Source organism: Mercurialis annua, linkage group LG5 (genome assembly GCF_937616625.2).
Source record: "Mercurialis annua linkage group LG5, ddMerAnnu1.2, whole genome shotgun sequence".
NCBI classification, from domain to species: domain Eukaryota; kingdom Viridiplantae; phylum Streptophyta; class Magnoliopsida; order Malpighiales; family Euphorbiaceae; genus Mercurialis; species Mercurialis annua.
Window position 1 is genome coordinate 30576914 of NC_065574.1, and position 8776 is coordinate 30585689.

General features: G+C 35.6%; 2 non-coding genes and 1 pseudogene across 2 annotated transcripts; all 3 read right to left on the bottom strand.

The window, feature by feature from the left end:
* Positions 1-6695: 6695 nt before the first annotated feature.
* LOC126685102 (5S ribosomal RNA) lies at positions 6696-6814 on the bottom strand. Its single transcript, XR_007643255.1, has one exon. It is a non-coding gene; the product is annotated as a 5S ribosomal RNA (ribosomal RNA).
* A 230-nt stretch (positions 6815-7044) lies between these two features.
* On the bottom strand, positions 7045-7163 carry LOC126685119 (5S ribosomal RNA). Its single transcript, XR_007643271.1, has one exon. It is a non-coding gene; the product is annotated as a 5S ribosomal RNA (ribosomal RNA).
* Positions 7164-7388: 225 nt separating this feature from the next.
* LOC126685143 (5S ribosomal RNA) lies at positions 7389-7507 on the bottom strand (annotated as a pseudogene).
* Between the last annotated feature and the right edge of the window lie 1269 nt (positions 7508-8776).

The following is an 8776-nucleotide window of genomic DNA, read 5'->3' on the forward strand; positions in this document are numbered from 1 at the left end:
GAACCAAAACAAACCGGACCACCAACCGAACCATAAATCGAACCAAAAACAGAATAATACCCAAAAAATTTCCGAAACTTATAAAATTAAATATCGAAATTTTACGGGGTATTACATCTTTTAAGTTATTTTTATTCGATAACAACTTGAGTTTCATTATAATTTACAATTGATATATTGTAAACGGTATTTTTATAATCTAAATTAACATAATTACTCGGGTAATTATATTATATTCGAATATCAATTTGGCACGAAATTGGCTAAATTACAATTTAGCCCCTAATTATTTTTAAAAACTTATTTAAGTAAGTTTTTGATTAGTAACGTTACATTTTGTATTAATTATAAACAAAAGTGAATAATTTGATTTCGGATATCAAATTGGCTAAAGTACAGTTTAGTCCCTAATTTGCTAAAGTACAGTTTAGTCCCTAAACTTTTATAAACTTAAAATCGTTAGATTTTCGGGTTGTAACTTGGGTTACTTGAAATTGAAGTTATTGAGTTCCGCTTTTAAAATGGATTATTATTTTATTGAATTATTTTAAAAATATAAACTCGGGTTTATATTTGTTAAACGTTTTGAGTCGGGTTAGGCTTGGGTCACCCGACAAGTGAGGTTAGCTTGGTAGTTAATGATAACTCGGCTAACCCACTATTTGGAAATTTAATTATTATTTAAAGATTATTAAATAATATTTATAAATTGAATTTCAAAGCGAGAACTCAATAGACTTATATTAATTGGGCTTTACTACCTAATGGGTATTTTTGTGTGTTTTGGCTTGTGTTATTCCGACGTGTTATTTGTGCTAGTCCTATGTGGTGACTAGTACTCTCTAGAGTTAGGGTCTGTTTTTAATAATTATTTTATTTGTCTAGACCCGTCTATTGTTCGTGCTCCAGAGGCGAACCAGGATTAGTTGCTTGCCGGTTATCACGTGGATTAGCAAGCTGTGAGTTTGTACTTACTATTTACCGCTTTATTAAGTAAATTGTTATTTTAATATTAAATATATATATACTGCACGTATATTTCGAACTGTTTTTATATTATGGCTTCTAGTTGGAACATGCTACCTAATGGGCATCATTAGGACTGCGTGCGCACCAATAATGATCTGGGTAAGGTAATTATGGTAATGTGGTAACTCGGTGTGAGCATAGCTCTCGGGACCAAGTAGAGTAACTCGGTGTAGCTCAGCTCTCGGGACTCTGGTATAAGTGTGGTCAGTGGTAACTCGGTGTAGCTCAGCTCTCGGGACCAGACCTATTGGATTATGTTTACTATTTAGAATTGTGGATTAGGGTTCCAATTATTATTCTTAATATCGTAATTAAATGTTTTAAACAATTTTAAAGGTTTTCCACCTAATAAATGTAGATAGTGGTATAAACTCATCTCAGTATATCTGACCCCGTTGTTTTCCCAATTTTTCCCAGGGTTATGATCTGAGAGAGTCTGGTGATTTCCGCATTTACTTTTCCTTGGAGGTTCCATTTATTTTTGATAAACTGTCAAACCATTTTATTCTTAGACCGCAGTAGTTGACTAGGCGTCTTTATTTTATTTTAGTTGTTGTCGGATTGGTCCGACTGGATTATTATTGCTTTGGCATGTTATAATATTATTCAGAATTATTTATGTTAAACCGAATTAATATTATTATTGGAAAGCATGTTATTTTAATTGTTGAATATTATAACTGCTAGATTTAGGCTGAAGTCTCGGTTGCCCCGAGCATTGGTTTTCTGCAGGTTTTATGTGTTATTATGTTAAATGAAAGGCTAGCTATGGGTTTTGGTACTGCATTACCCATACCCTAGCGCCGGTCGCGATTCATGAAAATGGGTCGTGACATTACGTTTGACTGGAATTTACCATTGGATTGTGATGTTGTTATGACTATTGCTTACATTGAATGGGTGTGTTGCCGTCGCCAAATTCAGACAGTTGTTGTATTACTCCATGTTGCTGCCGTTGTTCTTGCTTGATGTATCAAGTTGTTGATACGTGGAATTCATATCTTTAGCTTCCTTTTGGTTTAGGAGATGGATTATTGATAGATTAGTTGTTTGGTTGTTATCATTATTGTTGTTTATGCTTTTATTTGAATGAAGATGGGTTATTTGTTTGGTACCAGATCATTGATTTCAAATCTTGACTTGGTTGGTTTGTATATGACCCTTGGTCATTTGCCGTGCATGGAATTGAGCATGTAATTTTGTAACCTCTCATACCCTTGGCCTTTCAAAGAGTTTAAGTGTTGTAATTTTAAATTGGTGAAATTGGGATGTATGATTTTAAATTTCAAAGTTTCATTTATCGTTTCGAATAATTTAAATTGAAAACGATATTATTTTATAACCTAAATTTTTATAATTACTAGGGTAATTATATTGATTTCGAATATCATTTTGGCATATCATTTTGGCTACATTACAATTTAGCCTTTGGACGTTTTTAAAACTTATTTCATTAAGTTTTTGGTTAGTAACTCAGGTTACTTGAAATTGAAGTTATTGAGTTCTGTTTTTTAAAACGGATTATTATTTTATTAAATTATTTAATAAATATAAACTCGGGTTTATATTTGATAAACGTTTTGAGTCGGATTGGACTTGGGTCACTCGTCAAGTGAGGTTAGCTTAGAAGTTATCGGTAACTCGCTAACCCACTTTTTGGAAATTGATTATTATTTAAGGATTATTTAAATAATATTTTCTAAATGAATTTTAAAGTAAGAACTCAATAGACTTGTATAAATTGGGCATTATTACTTATTGGATATTTTGTGCTGCTCTGGATTGTTTTACCCTATCGTGTTGTTCGTGCTACTCCTATGTGGTGTCTAGTACTCATTAGAATTAGGATCCGTTTTTAATTTATTATTTACATATTGTTAGACTCGTCGACTGTTCGTGCTCCGGAGACGAATCGGGATTAGTTGCTTGCCAGGTTATCACGTGGATTAGCAAGCACTGAGTTTGTACTTACTATTTACCGCTTTGTTAAGTAAATTGTTATTTTGATATATATGTATACTGTACGTATATTTTGAACTGTTTTTCCATTATGGCTATTAGTTGGAACATGCTATCTAATGGGCATCATTAGGACTGCGTGAGCACCGGTATTGATTTGGGTAAGGTATTTGTGTAAATGTGGTAACTCGGTGTGAGCATAGCTCTCGGAACCAGTAGAGTAACTCGGTGTAGTTCAGCTCTCGGGACTCTGTATATGGATTATGTGTGGTCGGTGGTAACTCGGTGTAGCTCAACTCTCGGGACCAGGCCTATTGGATTAAGGATATATTTAGTATTGTGGATTAGGGTTCCAACTATTAATTGTAAGTTGTCATTAAATGTATTAAACGATTTTAATGGTTTTCCACTTGATTAATGTAAATAGTTGTATAAACTCATCTCAGTATATCTGACCCCGTTATTTTTCCAATTTTTCCAGGGTTATGATTTGAGAGAGTCTGCAGATCTCTGTTCCTTACTTTCCTTGAAGGTTTCATTATCTTTATAAACTGTCAACTGTTTTATTCTTACACCGCAGTAGTAATTATGAGTCTTTATTATTATTTCAGTTGTTTGGCGGATTGGTCCGACTGGATTATTTATTGTCTAGGCATGTCACATTATTTACTATGTTTTATGTTATGCCATATTTAAAACTCAGTGTTGGATGAGCATGCTATATATAATGTTGGATATTATAAATTGCTAGAATTAGGCTGAAGTCTCGGTTGCCACCGAGCATTGGTTTTCGTGCAGGTTTATTGGAATTGTATGTTATTTATAAGGCTAGCTACGGGTGTTGGTACTACATTACCCATGCCCTAACCCCGATCGCGATTCATAAAAATGGGTCGTGACACTAGTACTCTTTAGAGATAGGGTTTGTTTTTAGTTATTATTTATACCTTGTTTAGACTCATCGGCCGTTCATGCTTCGTAGACGCAACAGGATTAGATTGCTTGCCAGGTTATCACGTGGATTAGCAAGCAGTAAGTTTATATCTCAATTTACCGCTTTATTAAGTAAACTATATATTTTGTGTGTATATTGTATAAATATCTTTCGAATTGTTTTTCAACATTATGGATTTGATTTTGAACGGGCTACTCAATGGAAATCATCGGGACTGCGTGCACACCGGTATTAATGATCATATGGTATTGTGGTAGGTTAGAGATACGTCTCACCTTAGTGAGGGCGCCGATGGAAGATACGTCTCCTCGGACTCACATATTTATTAGGTGACAATCGGGGATCAGTTATACAGATACATCTAACCAACATGACAAATGGATTTAGAATTGTGGTTTAGGGTTTCGATGATTATCCATAATGAATAATTGTTTTATTATTATTTTAAAGGTTTTCTAACTTAATAAATGTAAATGGTTATGTGAACTCATCTCAGTATATCTGACCCCGTTGTTTTCCAAAATTTTCCAGGTTTATGATTTGAGCGTTTGGTTGATCCTTGTTTCTTCATTCTTCTTAGGTTTTTTTTTTCAGAATAAATAGTCAAACTGTTTTAATCTCTTAAACCACAGTAGTAGTACTAGATTGTTTTCTGTCTTAGACTTTTTGTTATGTTTTAAACTATTTTGTTGAGTGATCCAACTGTTATTTTATTTCTATTGGCATGTACTCTGTTTATGGTATTTCTATATATTGCCATACTTTTGGAGTTTTTAATTCAAGAAAAGCATACTTTGAATATGTGTTGCTTTTATATATTGCTAGACTAGGCTGAAGTCTCGGTTGCCCCGAGCATGTGGTTTTATACAGTTACATTGTTTTAAATGTATATTGTTGGTTATGCGAAAGGCTAGCTATGGGTTTTGGTACAATCATACCCATACCCTAGCGCTGGTCGCGATCTATGAAAATGGGTCGTGACAAAGTTGATATGAGAGCTTTTGTTTCAAACCAAGGCTTTTTATATGTTATGTGTTTATTTTTTTGGCATGATAAGTGGTTAATGAATCCTAAGAACTAATACAGAATTAGGATTCGAGTCATGTCTTTGAAACGTCATCTTTTGTTTTCAAAATTTTCTGCGTACTCCTATAGGAATGTCAGGAGTGAGTTGTGTGATTTAACTGATATATGCATGTATAAGTTGTTGTTTTCACTTGGGTGATCACTTGTACGCACTCAAATTATAAGCCTGGAAAATTGGGAAAACAACATGGTCAGATATACTAAGATGAGTTCATAATGCTATTTACATTTATTAAGTTTAAAATCCTTAAAACAAATCATTTTACACTAATATACTTAAGATTATTGAAATACAGTATTGAAATGATACCAGCGTAAGTATGACGTATCATGCTGAACCCAGTGTGGACGGGAACAAATCCTCGTCATATACCAGCGTAAGCAAGATATTATTATGCCGATCCCAGAGTACTTACCGGTGCACACAGTCTCGATACAATCCTATCGAGTAGCTTGTCCAATCCAAATCCATAATCGGTTAAAACAGTTCGAAACAGTTTATATACTAAAATAATTGTGGTGCTTAATAAAGCGGTAAATAACACTACAAACTCACTGCTTGCGTATCCACGTGAATCTTGGCAAATAGCCTAAACCAGCTCCGACTCCAAAGCACGAACAGTCGACGAGTCTAGAAACAAAGCTTAAGTTAAAAACAAATCATCCCCTAATAATAAGAATACTAGACACCACATAGGACTAGCATCTCAAACCACAACCAAGGTATAAGCCCAAGCACAACATCCGTACAAATACATTCCATATTCAAATTAATACCAGACTCGAACAATTGTTTAAGCATAATTGAGTTCCCGTTAAAAATATAATCCGGAATACTTATATAACTTAGTTTAAAACTTTGAAACCAAGTAAAAATCCCAGAGTTGTGAATTTGCCTTCAAGCTTAATCTCACATGTCGGACGACCCAAGTCTAACCCGACCCAATTATATGACAGAGTAATAGCCAATGTTAAATCTAAAACTTTTAAACCAAAACATTATTCATTTGAAAACCATGCAACTCAATATAGCTTAACAACAAGGCAACACTTATACAATATGCTCAAAACTAGCCCTAGTTGGCCAAACCACCCAGAGTAGACACCAGCATGCCAAATCACTTAAAATGATTCCAACAACATGTATACATATCTAAAGCATAAGCTCATATATGAACCAATTAATCAAACCAACAATCATTCATCGCATAGAATTTCTAATCTTATAATCAACAAACATGAAACGTTTGCCCAACAAGTTTAAACAATACCAACATACCAAAGTCATACAAACAACCCCAAAAATGTTTATGGGCAGCAATAATATCCTCAAACAATAACAACAACAAACCAATGTATAATTAAGTATTTTAAACCAACAATCCAACCATAGGTTCAACTTCGAAGTTCTGATGGGATCCAGTGCATTAGTGCTGGTATAATCGCACCCGTCACACCTTGCACGATCATCGTAAATATCTGCTGCCTTGCAACTCATTCAACCAAAATAAAGACTATCTTTAAAAGTACATTTTGGTCCCTGAACATTTTCCATATTTCCCATTTTGTCCCTACATTGCAATTCATCGGTGCTCGTTACTCGTTCTGTCTATGTCTCGGCAATAATACTAAAAAATACAGGCGCGGACCGAAAAAATGCAAAAAACAGGTGCAACACGAGGACTTCCTAGGAGGTCACCCATCCTAGTACTGCTCTCGCCCAAGCACGTTTAGCTTGGGAGTTTTGATGGGATCCGGTGCATTAGTGCTGGTATGATCGCATCCTTCACACCCTGCAAGATCATCGTATATATCTGCTGCCTTGCAACTCATTCAACCAAAATAATAACTATCATTAAAAGTACGTTTTTGTCCCTGAAATTTTTCCATATTTCCCGTTCTGTCCCTGCGTTGCAATTCATCGGTGCTCGTTACTCGTTACTCGTTCTGTTTATGTTTCGGCAATGATAATAATAATAAAAAAATACAGGCGCGGACCGCAAAAAAGGAAAAGAGGGGTGCAACACGAGGACTTCCCAAGAGGTCACCAATACTAGTACTGCTCTCACCCAAGCACGTTTAACTTCAGAGCTCTGATGGGATCCGGTGCCTTAGTGCTAGTATGATCGCACACGTCGCACCTTGCACGATCATCATATATATCTGCTGCCTTGCAACTCATTCAACCAAAATAAAAACTATCTTTAAAAGCACGTTTTGGTCCCTAAACGTTTTCCATATTTCCCATTTAGCCCTACATTGCAATTCATCGGTGCTCGTTACTCGTTACTCGTTCCGTTTATGTCTCGGCAATAATAATAATAAAAAATGCAGGGGCGGACAACAAAAATGCAAAAAAGGGGTGGAAGAAGAGGACTTCCTAGGAGGTCACCCATCTTAGTACTGCTCTCGCCCAAGCACGTTTAACTTCGGAGTTTTGATGGGATACGGTGCATTTATGCTGGTATAATCGCACCCGTCGTACCTTTCACGATCATCATATATATCTGCTGCCTTACAACTGATTCAACCAAAATAACAACAATCTTCATAAGCACGTTTTGGTCCCTTAACGTTTTCCATATTTCCCGTTTAGTCCCTGCATTGCAATTTATCAGTGCTCGTTACTTGTTACTCGTTCTATTTATTTCTCGGTGATGATATGTAAAACTAAAAAACCATATGCGAATACTTGATACCTTTCAAAATCAAAACGTTACTCGTTACTCGTTCTATTTATAGGCCCCAAAGTGAAAAAAAACGACAGGCGCATTGCGAGGCGCGATGGCCAAACGCGCCTGCCGTCGTGCCTTTTGAAAAGACACAAAACACCCCGCGGCGCGTTGCGAGGCGCGATGGCCCAATGTGCCCTCCAATGTGCTCCGGTTCTGATCCAACGGTGAACTCTTTCTCGTGCACAGCATATTCAAAAATGAGCACGATCCAACGGTGCAATTGGGAGATATGGATGTTTTATCAAGACATGTCAGATTCAGAAGGTACACGAACACACTATTGATTATAAACCTGATACAAATCAAATCGCTGTCGAAAATCACACGGCACATGTGACCCATACAAGATACAACTCAAACCCCAAGCATAGTATCACACTTGCTAAGTCCATCATTAACAATCCAAAACTAAGTCGGAAAAACAACAAAACCATGACAAAAAAACGCGGGATATTACAATCTCCCCAACTTATATAAAATTCGTCCTCGAATTTAACGTAACACAACCCACGTAAAACATATGATACAACTGTATGTTGTCTGAAAAAAACACACGTAACAAACGTGAAAACACATAATATGACACCCAAAGTAATCAACGAAAACAATTATAACAATTCTGCATAATGAACTCTATCTCCCAAGTAACCAACCTAAACTGTAACCATAGGAATTCCGTGTTTAACGATCTATGCACTTGCATAATAAAAAAACTCAACAGGTTGTTCTTAGAACAATAACTAAAAATCACGACTTTCATAAACCGAACAATCTTAAAAGGTCATAAAAGCCTTAATGCTAACTTACACTTAACATAAAATGATAACGCCATTTCTAGGTGAAACCAAACGAACGAATACAAATTCTCCTGCATAAAGTTCGACTGAAATACTTGGGATAAATAAGAACGAACTCGAATCTCCATATAAAGCTCGACTGAAATACTTAGGATAAATAAGAACGAGCCTCGAATTTCTTTCAATGATAACTCTAATCAAAATTTCAACCCAGA